The following is a 10,189-nucleotide window of genomic DNA, read 5'->3' on the forward strand; positions in this document are numbered from 1 at the left end:
ATCTAACCATGGTTACTTTCTGAAATGTTCGAGTTAGACCAACAGTTAAATTATTGCTACTGTATTTCAGTTGCGGTTGCGATATTTTGACCAAATTATCAGGAAAGTTTGACATTTATCAAAAATCCCCAGAAACAACCATTTCACAGCTATTTCTTCAAAAACAATCTCCTGGGGTGGCATGCCTCCAGACCCCCCTAGAAGGGTGTTGACCCTGGAACCCATTGACCCTGACCCCACCAATATGCAACACAAAAGTTACACTCTTGCACACACGCACAATTACAAACGTGTACATACACACATTACATATGCAGACAGATAGAGTGCACTCAAGTACGCACAAGCCAAGCCTAGAATTAAGTGATAAATATTTGTTTTCAGTCTAACTTTTATGGGGTCTTGTTTATGAATCTCTTCAGTCTGTACTCTCTTTTACCAATGTGAGTGCTGAGTGTTGAACCAACAGAGATTTAGCTTTGGTGAATCCCTAGTAAAACAGTTTATTTTAATGATTAGTTTACTTGAAAATAGTTTGATTTGACTGAGCTTCTACTTCCAGGGGTGAGGGAGTCCACGGAGGCCCGTGATGACCTAGAGTGACTGTTAGCTCATTTAAATGCCTGATGCTTGATAGCTTGTTAAGACACATCTGTCAACCAGCCTAAGCTTATCGATGTGTTGTGCTGCTAGTGAAAACAAACAAGAGACAGCAGAGACAGCTAGGGGAGGGAGTTAGCAGCAGCCTATGGGAGCTGATCCTTTAGAGTAAACCTTAAAATAGGTCACAGGAAGCAGAGAATAAGGATATAGAAGACAGCCCTCTGACTTGTTAGTGTGTCCAGGGTTTTGGCTATGTGTCAACCTGAGCTGTCATCCACTACATATGGGGCCAGGTTCAGCCACTGCCACATTGTGATAGTTTTTGCATGTTATTGCGCGAATTGAGTGTGAGACTGCGTTGCACAATGTGTGGGTAAGGATCCTCCATGTGTGGCCGCATGATCTCTTCTTCAACTGGGATAACCCACTCAGAGCAGGATAGATGACTCATCTATGGGAGGCTCTGCCTGTAGCTTTCATGATGTATTCTACCAGTATGATAATGATGATAATGTAATCTGATCCACAGCACACCTTAGGGCTCAATCACTAGCTGAATGGTGTTGTTTAGCCTATAGGAGCTATACAGGCAGGTTCTATAGATCACTCTATAGATCACTGTGGTCCGTCCCTCCCTCTCTGAGGTGTAACATTTTGTGAACTTGATGAACCTGTTTGAGGACAAAGTGCCTACCCAGCAAACCAGAATGTATTCTGTGAAGGTTTCTAGAACAATCGTTATGTCACGGTAAATGTTCTCATGTCACAAAAACACTCCAGTCGTGGTGATGATTATGGAATGTTTGTATAAAACATTCGCCTGATGTTACAAGAATGTTCCTATTACATATTTAATCTGTTCTTTAAAGGTTCCCAGAATGTTTCATTAGGTTGTGGGAACAGTCTGGTGAGAACATTATGGGGATATCACAAAAGATATCTTCCCAAAACACAAATGTTGTCCAGTTGTGAGGATGATTCTACAATGTTTATTTTAAAGTGCAAAAACATTCACATGATATTACAAGAACGTTCCCAGAACACATTTTGTCTGTTCTTTAAGGGTTACCAGAATGTTTCATTAGGTTGTGGGAACATTGTGTGGACATGACAAGAGATATATTCCCAAAATACAAAAACTGTCCATTTGTGCTTAATTTTGCTGGACCACAGGAAGAGTAAGGCAGCAGCTAATGGGGATCCATAATACATACAAATACAAATATGAGTCTGAAACATATTTTTTGTGTGTCAAAATTGACTACAAAGTGTAAATAGGATAATTTTGGTCATTAAATCAGTCTCGTCCAAGACGAAGGTATTGATGGGTGGGGTATGGATTACTTACATGCCCACTTTTGCAGAGACGACAATATGTGTTCCGCCCCCAGCTGCCACGTGTTGTGGACATGTTGTCAAGTCTGCAACGCATAAACACTTGCTCGGCAAAGGAGTGAAAATGGGCTTCTATAAAGTTGGTGCATACTTATAATGCATTCAACAATATTGTGCAAGATGGCAAGGAATGGGCCTCCCGAGTGGCGCAGCGGTATAAGGCACTACATTGCAGTGCTAGAGGCGTCACTACAAACCTAGCAACTCCTTGTCTTTCGGGCTAGGCGCATGCACGCTGACGTTGGTTGCCAGCTATACGGTGTTTCCTCCAACACATTGGTGCGGCTGGGTTCCGGGTTAAGCAAGCAGTGTATACAAGAAGCAGTGCGGCTTGGCGGGGTCGTGTTTCGGAGGATGTATGGATGTCGACCTTTGCCTCTCCCGAGTTCGTACGGGAGTTGAAGTGATTGTACAAGACTGTAACTACCAACTGGATGTCCCGAAAAAGGGATAAAAAGTTTTTTTTTTAAATGTCAAGGAATGGATTACATACAACAAACGTACAGCATGATGGCTGTGACTGGTGTGGTGAGTAGCTAGCTATGCTACTGTGACACTGTGATGTAACTAGCTAAATACGTAACCTCTCCCTAATGTGTAATGTGATGATATGTCATAGAGAGGAAGATTTGCATAGCTAGCATTGCACGTGATGATAAGGTTTGATAGGATTTAACATTAGCCAGCTTACTATCAATAATATTTCAACTTGAACTGGCTGCGATATAATTAACTCCACGTTTTTTTTCTCATTATATGTTTATTGAATGATATTTAATTTAATTCACAGGCTACTTACAAAACCTGGTGGATTTGTTGTTCAGCAGTGTCGTGGGAACCCCCCTACCAAATCAGGAGCAGAAGGCTGAGGCAGTACGTTGCCAAGCATCAGTCCCACTTCAGGTTGGTCATATTTGATCTGGTCATAGGTCAAAATACTATCACTTGTTCTTGAATTCGCCTAACAACCATTGATAATGTAGTCAGTGCTGTGTGTATCAACTCTACCTTGTTTTTCTACAGATGGAGGACAGGAGAGATGGTTTGTCATGGAGTCCCCTGACTAAAAGACAGGTTGATACAGATGTCTGAACTGGGAGAGATCTTACACTCAGCATTAAAATTATACAAGACACATCTATTACTTTTCATCGTCTTTTGTTATTATTGAATTGAATGGTGGGCGGTTTCCTCCTTGAAGAAGCTTGGCCAGTAGCTGCGGAGTGGTATGAGAAGAGTGGCATGTTCCTACATCTCACATCTGCCTGTATTTACTGAACTCTGCCTGCTGGACCCATGGGTCGACTCTGTCATATCCATATGGAGTGTCATGCACTTCACCCCTCCTGCCACCTGACTGCATCTGTCCATAACCTGTAATACATTACATAGATGGAAGGGACTTCATCGCCCACTGGAGACTTGAAGACAGAACCTCACCCAGAGAGCTGTACATGTCAGTGTGCGGTTAGACAGCCAAATGCCTAAAATAGACAATAGAAATATAATTGAATGTCATGCTAGTTCTGGGACAGCTGAAGTTGTACCAAAGATTGTTATGCTACTTGTTCTCTGTGGTTGTACTCTACACACAACTTATTTTCATTTTCTAGGTAAAGTGTAGGCATACTGTCTTTATAAGCAAATCAATTTGATAGCTTATTTATAGCAGAAAATGTTTTGTCTTTGTGAAACAAACACACCTATCATTTTTTTGTTGATAAATGTAATCTACATTGAAGTTGGCCATGTTTGTGCAATGTCCACAGGCTGCTGAGAGGAGGACAGCTCATCATAATGTCTGGAACGGAGCAAATGGAATGACATCAAACACATGGAAACCATGTGTTTATTGTATTTGATACCATTCCAGCTATTCTGCTCTAGCCATTAACACGAGCCCGTCCTTCCTAATTAAGGTGCCACCAACCTCCTGTGAATTACACCTGTAGGGATATTAGTTCTGGGATTTGTCCCCCGGGAAAGATCTAACGGGGAACGTAAGGAGAAACAAAACTAGCCAGTTATAGAATATTGTGTTGACATGACGTCGATGCAAGTTTCAACGGAAAGTATACACAGAAATATCACGCAATCATATAATAAATGACGCAACATTTTGTGAAATCTGTGGCTAGGTTTCCATTCAATTAGCGACAGATTTTCATGTGAATATTCTAAAATCTGCTTAAAAACAATATGCGCATTTTCCCATCAAATTGACTTGTTGCGGATAAAAGGCTGTGTGTGATGACATAGTGCACAGACGTAAAACGTATTAAAGAGCAGTGATCCTATCAAGAGCAGTGTGCGGGTATCTTATTTTTCCTCATCTTATTCAACTGTTGCCATGCACCTGCAACAAAGATAGCTCAGATGTGCGAGTGCCTTTTTGAATTTTGACGTAGTGCACATAAAAAAACCTTTGGGGTTAACTTCCCATATACCGAATAAATAATACAAGTTAAACGGGTTTCCATCGCATTTTCAACTCAACTGATGGTTTTCTTACCAAAAATGTTGAGCGTGCCCACTCTGGTATTGGCACGTGCGCTCTAGGCAATAGCTTGCAGATATAGTGTGGTTATAGCCTACATAATACATAATAATAAGGTTATTATGAGCAAAAGAGCAAGATTATTTTTGTTTGTCAAATGGAAGCCAAGCCTGATCATGTCACCAGAATAAGTCCCCCAATATTCATTGGAGAGGAGCATCAAGCTCCTGTATATGTAATACCTGTAACATCAGGTGCATGTTTTCTGCACCCTAAAAGCAACATTATAAAATCATCCGCACAACTGGACAGTTTTTGTGTTTTGGGAAAATATATTTTGTGATGTCCACACAATTTTCCCACCAGACTGTTCCCACAACCTAATGAAACATTCTGGGAACCTTTAAAGAACAGAGAAAATGTGTTCTGGGAACATTCTTGTAACATCAGGCTAAAGTTTTATACAAACATTCCATAATCATCACCACGAATGGATAGTTTTTGTGTTATGAGAACATTTTCTGTGATTTAAAGAATGTTCTGGGAACTTTCGCAGAACCAATTCGTTTTTGGGGGGATTACTGGTACATTGTGTTATTACATTACCTGGAAACCTAATGAGAACTTTTGCGGAATGTTCTGTGGTGGTTCTTACAAATGTTGTGCACAACATTTTATTGAACATTGGGAGAACGTTTACCAATCTCTGAATGTTTTTGGGATGTTATCATCCTAATGTTAGATAAAACCCTAAGTCGAACTTAATGGAAATCTTAGCTAATGTTCTGGGAATGTACCCGGTTTGATGGGTAAGCTGTGCCAACACATTTATGACACAGTGCCAATATTGCTGTGCAAAGCTCAAAGAGACTTACCCAGAAAGACTTACAGCTATAATCACTGCCAAAGGTGATTCTAACATGTATTGACTCTGGGGTGTGAATACTTAGGTTAATAAAATATTTCTGCATTTCATTTTCATGAAATTTGCTAAAATGTAAAATAATATATTTTCGATTTGTCATTATGGGGTATTGTGTGTAGATGGGTGAGAAACATAATAGGTAACACTTTACTTGACACCCAGCGTCATAACACGTTATGAGACGATCATAACCATATTATAATATGTCATAACAGCTGACATAACTTGTCATAACCTGTCATAATATGGTTCATAACACTGTCAAGACACATATATTTAGACATGTTGTGACATATATTACATTATTTTATGGCTGGTTATGACACCTACATAAGAGTGTCAAAGCCCACAAAACCTACCACACAAGGCAAAACATTCCATTACGCCATAGCCTGCTTATCAATAATATGTTTATGTCAATAAAACAATTCTGAAATTGATCATTTAAATTATCATTGTAGTTGCGCACACATTGATGTCAGACATGCACCTACCAATGCTCTGTTTCTGAAGACAGGGATGAATGCAGCAGCAGATATTAGGAGCAGGACAAAACACCGTATTTTTGACTGATGACTGACGTAAGGGCATGTATGTGACAGGTGTCACACCCTGATTGTCTCCACAACCCTCCAGGTGTCGCCCATCTTCCCCATTATCTCCTATGCATTTATACCTGTTCCCTGTTTGTCAGTTGCTCCAGGTGCTCATTGACTCTGGGGCCGATGAGAGCTTTATCGATGCTACCTTGGTGTCGGAGCTTGGTTTCTCCACTCAGTGCTCTATTGGCAGAGTCACCCGCAATATGATTCCTATCGACCTACTAGTATCAGGAAATCTCAGTGAGTGTATGCAATTCCTGCTCATCGAATCTCCCTAAGTACCCGTGGTTGTGCTACTTGTGCTATCGTGGGTTGGAGCTCGTTCTGCCATGCTCATTGTCTCAAGTCGGCCTAGCCTGCCCCGGGACGTCTTCCTGTAGGCTTGAGAGAAGCCTCGGATCTCTCCACCATTCCCGCGGAGTACCTGGACCTTGGGGAGGTCTTCAAAAGGCCAGTGCTACTTCTCTCCCTCCACATCGACCCTGTGACTGCCCCACTGACCTTCTCCTGGACGCTACACCCCCTCGGGGGGCGGTTTTACTCCATGTCAGGTCCGGAGACCAAGGCTATGGAGGAGTACATTGAGAATTCGCTCGTTGCAGGGAGTATTCGCTCATCGCCCCCCCCCCCCCCCCGCCGGTGCAGGGTTTTGTCCTTCTTCTCCACAAAGAAGAATCCTGTGCTGGCGGGGGAGGCCGATGGGCAAATACTCCCTGCAACGAGCGAATTCTCAATGTACTCCTCCATAGCCTTGGTCTCCGAACTCGAGGCTGTGGAGGCTGTTTGGTCAATAAACATCTGTGATTCTAGCTGTCTGCATCTGGGTCTTATCCTGAGTTATATCTGGCTTATATGATTATGATGGTCATAATGCTTCTTGACAGTGTCATAAAGTGTATTTTCTACAAGTTATTTAAAATATAATGAAAATGAAAACATGACTGTAAAGAATTATTACAACAACAACAACAAAGGATTTATTTCTTACATGCTGACCAATGCTCAGTATCGATATGATGAATAGTTTTGTGCTGATGGAAAATGTACTCCGATTTAGAAGGCTGAGAATTTCTTAAACCAAATTTTATTGTTTATATCAATCCCAATGAAGGATATTTTATGTTAATATAAAAACTCAGTGAACCAACTGATGACCATTTACAATGATAATGTACTAGTGCAAGGAAGTTTATGCTTAAAAGTTGTTTGATGGTTTTCTCATCTGTGTAATGTCTTTCTCAACCATGTAATTTTATTTTTAAGTTGAGATAATTCTCAAAATGGGAGAATGTGATAGAAAAATGATATATTTACCTGATTTGTTTAATATTAATAGTTAACAATTAATTAAGAAATAGGACATTTCTGTTCTGTTTAATTCTGTGTTTCTGTAAAGAGATGGTTTCCACTCTAGTTTCCTGCAGTTAGTCTGCTAGAGATAGCTTGAGCTGACAATGACTTGGTGATAAAAACCTAAAAGCTGGCAATCCATAGACAAGATGTGGTGTGTGTGACCCGAGATAGAGATAGCCTGGAAGTGTTTAGAGCAATACCTCATTGTCTCATCTGGGAAACTACGCCGGGTTGGGGGTAAAACACCATCCCGTGTAGATAACCAAGGTGGCTTATGGGACTTGGAACCAGTCTGACTAAGCATTTTTAGGTCCCATATAAGTTCTGTTTTTTCATTATCAGTTAAGCACTCTGCAACACACTTCAGCGTGTGGGGTCAACGGTTTCATTATTGCAATAATTCCTCGATATGATAAAGACAATAAAGAGGATTGTTTGAACGAATGACCAAGTCTCTCTCAATACTGCATTTCTACGACAGCTTCCCATAAGAATAGGCTTTAGGCGAGGCAGATGAACCTGTAGCCATATTACTTCAACAGTATTTAACATGAGATCCTCTCTAATCTTTACAGGAATATGGTTCTGAATATAAACAGACACAGCAGTGGTTCAAAATGTAGAACCCTGTTCCTACATTTGAATATAAAAATTGATTTTATCAAACATAACTATGCTACATTTTATCTCTGGGACCCTCAGGATGACAAATCAGAGCAAGATTACTGAATGTAAGTACATTATTTACCTTCAGAGGTGAATGTATCAAACCAGTTGCCATGATAAAAGTTTTTTGTTGTTGTGCACTCTCCTCAAATAATAGTATGGTATTTCTTCACTGTAATAGCTACTGTAAATTGGACACTTCAGTTAGATTAACAAGAATTTAAGCTTTCTGCCCATATAAGACATGTCTATGTCCTGGAAAGTTGGCTATTACTTACAACGTCATTCTAGTCACATTAGCGCACATTTGCAACAACCGTCCCGGTATAGGGACACCGATCTTAACCATTTCCATCCCCGTAGAACCTTCTGTAGAAACAAAAATTAGCATATCTTGTTGGACAAATCCAGGTAGTGAATCCCTGTTTAAGTCACATTTCTTCCGTTTAGTGCCTAATGAACATGACACAGGACAAGCATCTTGATCCCACTATGTATAAAGCATCGCCTATGGACTCAATTTTTCCATTAGCATAAACCTGCTATAGTTCCTGAGTATTATCTGTATCATCAAAAATTGCAATTTGGCAATGGATATAAATCAAATAGATTAGGATCCGTTTCACTCTCAGGATCAGAGTTCACCTCTCCATTCACCAAGGCATGCTGAGAATGGTCACTGGTCAATATTTTCAGCACACAACAACCTCTTTACCTATGTCACAATCAGCATAACAACAATCAAAACAATCATTCCATAATACATTAGAATACCAAGTGCTAACAGTCAGTATCTGGATAACGTGTGAAATGCTTAATAATGTATGTGATATCAACAGAGATTTATATTTTCCGGGTGATTTAAATATTGACTGGCTTTCATCAAGCTGCCCACTCAAGAAAAAGCTTCAACTGTAACCAGTGCCTGCAACCTGGTTCAGGTTATTAGTCAACCTACCATGGTAGTTACAAACAGCACAGGAATGAAATCATCAACATGTATTGATCACATCTTTACTGATGCTGCAGAAATGTGCTTGAAAGCAGTATCCAAATCCATTAGATGTAGTGATCACAATAGTGTAGCCATATCTAGGAAATCCAAAGTTCAAATGCTAGACCTAATAAAGTGCATAAGAGGGCATACAAGAAGTTTTATAGTGATTCCTATGTTGTTGATGAGAAACTTATATTTGTTGGTCCGTGGTGTGTAATGAGGAGCCAACAGACATTGCACTTGACACATTTATGAAATTGCTTATCCCAGTTAATGATATGCATGCACCCATTAAGAAAATTACTTTAAAAACTGTTAAATCCCCTTGGATTGTGAAATTGTAAAATGTACAGTTGTAGTCAGAAGTTTACATACACCTTAGCCAAATACATTTAAACTCAGTTTTTCACAATTCCTGACATTTAATCCGAGTAAAAGTTCCATGTCTTAGGTCAGTTAGGGTCAGTTAGGATCACCACTTTATTTTAAGAATGTGAGATGTCAGAATAACAGAAGAGAGAATGATTTATTTAAGCTTTTATTTCTTTCATCACATTCCCAGTGGGTCAGAAGTTTACATACACTCAATTAGTATTTAGTAGCATTGCCTTTAAATTATTTAACTTGGGTAAAAAGTTTCGGGCAGCCTTCCAGAAGCTTCCCACAATAAGTTGGGTGAATGTTGGCCCATTCTTCCTGACAGAGCTGGTGTAACTGAGTCAGGTTTGTAGGCCTCCTTGCTCGCACACACTTTTTCAGTTCTGCCCACACATTTTCTATAGGGTTGAAGTCAGGGCTTTGTGATGGCCACTCCAATACCTTGACTTTGTTGTCCTTAAGCCATTTTGCCACAACTTTGGAAGTATGCTTGGGGTCATTGTCCATTTGGAAGACCCATTTGTGACCAAGCTTTAACTTCCTGACTGATGTCTTGAGATGTTGCTTCAATATATGATATTCCTCATGACATCTATTTTGTGAAGTGCACCAGTCCCTGCTGCAGCAAAGCATCCCCACAACATGATGCTGCCACCCCTGTGCTTCACAGTTGGGATGGTGTTCTTCAGCTTGCAAGCGTCCCCTTTTTTCCTCCAAACATAACAATGGTCATTATGGCCAAACAGTTCTATATTTGTTTAATCAGACCAGAG

Source organism: Salvelinus alpinus, chromosome 6, assembly GCF_045679555.1.
Source record: "Salvelinus alpinus chromosome 6, SLU_Salpinus.1, whole genome shotgun sequence".
Classification (NCBI taxonomy): domain Eukaryota; kingdom Metazoa; phylum Chordata; class Actinopteri; order Salmoniformes; family Salmonidae; genus Salvelinus; species Salvelinus alpinus.